General features: G+C 40.6%; 1 pseudogene; it reads left to right on the forward strand.

The window, feature by feature from the left end:
* The first annotated feature begins 225 nt into the window (after window positions 1-225).
* On the forward strand, window positions 226-344 carry LOC112470031 (annotated as a pseudogene).
* The last annotated feature ends 2,066 nt before the right edge of the window (window positions 345-2,410 follow it).

Raw genomic sequence — 2,410 nt, forward strand, 5'->3', positions numbered from 1 at the left:
GACACAAAGGGAAAGAATTATAAACTAATGGATACATAAAATCAACTTCATTAAATTCAACACCTTTTTTAAATCAAATGAGCGCATAAATAATCAAATGAGCCAAAAAAAAAAAAAACGAACACTTGAGCGCGAGGTATTTGCAACACATATAATTGATCAAGAACTGGTTTCCAAACCATACAAAAAACTCTTATTAATCAATTTTTTAAAAAAGATCAGACGCTCTACTGCCATGTCACCCTGAACAAGCCCGATCCCGACTGATCTTGGAAGCTAAGCAGGGTCGGGCGTGGTTAGTATTTGGATGGGAGACCACCTAGGAAGACCAGGGGCTATAGGCATAAAAAATAAAAAATAAAGGATTGTAAGCTGACAAGGTCCTTACAATCTGTGAGGTCAACCAAGGGTTGCCTCGCCTAAAAAAAAAAAAAAAAAAGAATGCATCATAATATTCCTAATGCAATACCATTATCTGATGTGTAACTCTGAACAAATATCATTTAAATTATTAAATTTAAAAAAAAAGAAAAAGGATCAGACAACACAACACAAAAATTGAGCAAAGCAATTGAATAAGCATTTCACTGAAAGGCAATCAAAATAGTTGTCAACTTTTGACTAATAAATATAAATTAAAATTACAAGATATCATAAATATCTCACCCTATCATGTAAAATTACAAGGTCTAAAGCACACTATGCTGTCAAAGACGTGGTCCAACGAAACTATCCAGCATTGTTGGTAGCACCTGTCACTTGGGAGAATATTTGGCATTATCTGAAAAGTCAACCGCAGGCACCTCCCACACATAATCCCCACCCCTACAGAAAATCCCAAATACAGGCAATCAGCTACATATGTAATAAATTTCCTATCAGCCTTGTACACTATAGCCCTTTCTCTAAAAACTCCACCAACCAAACAACCAACCAACCTGGACACAAAAATGGTACTTTTCTTGAATTAAAGTTTACCCTCTGACTTCCTGCAATCTCTCTAGTGACTTTTAGAACGACTCCCCCGCCCCGACCTTACTGCATCGGGTGCTAAGAAGCAGAAGATGGTAACACGGGAAGGGCACCCCAAGGGCAAGCGCGCTGCCCTTTCAGTTGATGATTTGCCTCAAAGACAAAATTAGGCTCTAAGCCCTGATGAGTCCCTCCCTGCAGCATAAGCCAATGAGTCCGTTTCACACGCGTTTCTGTGTGAGCCGCTGAATCAGCCTCTTCCCACCAGAAGATTCTCTGCCGCATTCAATTCATAGTCATTAAACATATGAGAATGTGGTAGATACTGGGGGTACAGAATCAAATAGAAATAATCAAACAGCAATAATAATTATTTTAAAAACCCAGCTAATTCTTACTAAGTACTTACTAGAAGTGAGAATATTTTAAATGCTTTATGAGTATGACATTTTTTGATCGTAGTGATTCTATAAAGTAAGGTTCATTATTTTTCTTATTTTACAGTTTAGAAAACTGAATCACAGACAAGTCAAGTCACTTGTTTGAAGTCACAGAACATGTGAGTATCAGAGCTGGATTTCAAATTCGGATGTTTGCCTCCACACTTCCCCTCCTATCGGCCATGCTATTAGGTAAGAAATGAGTTCTTAAGTTTCTGTCTACTTTTTCTGTCTGCATTAGTGTTATTTTCAATATAACCTAGGACATTAACAGACAGTCACTCCAAGTCTTCATCGACGCTGCACATAAAGTGGATCTTTAAAATCAGTAGTTACCAGAGTGATCTGATAGTGCGTGTGGCAGAATTAATAATGAGGAGGAGTTTTGAATGGAGGTGACTAAAACCAAATCCTAGATGACTTTACTGCCAAAGGATAGATGGCTCCATAATCCTACAGATACTTAAAAAATTAACCTTCAATTATATAAAGAGACTTTAAGCACGTCAGGTTGAATAATTCAGCTCCCGCCACTCCAAAGAGCAGCCGAGGTCACGGGAAGGTTTTGTTCTTTCGCTTTTAGTCATCTCTTTTATTTTTCACCAGCAAAAACGAATTTTCTTTCCCCAGCATCATGTTAAGAGTAGACAAAGTGTTAATTAATGGTTTGTTTTTTTCGGTTACCGTTTTTGTAACAGACTTGGCTCCTGGCGCGTGTTCCCTGGTACCCGCGGAGACGGTGCTGCTTCCACACTCACGCGTGAGCACATGCCTGTGCACACGCCTGTGCACACCCCTCCAGGAGGGGGCGCTGAGGAGAGGGCGAGGCGGATGGCCGAGCTCTGCGTGCCGGAGGCCTTCGTGCGTGGTGTCTCCACGAAGTGCTGGAAGCGCGTGAACTTCCATTAAAACTACAGTCAGCCCCCCACGGAGGTCCAAAGTGAGATCCCTCCCCAGCTTCGTGGTTCCAGGTCCACTGGGGCCTGAAAATGAATTTG

The sequence above is a fragment of the Pteropus alecto genome, unplaced genomic scaffold (assembly GCF_000325575.1).
Source record: "Pteropus alecto unplaced genomic scaffold, ASM32557v1 scaffold189, whole genome shotgun sequence".
Lineage (NCBI taxonomy): Eukaryota > Metazoa > Chordata > Mammalia > Chiroptera > Pteropodidae > Pteropus > Pteropus alecto.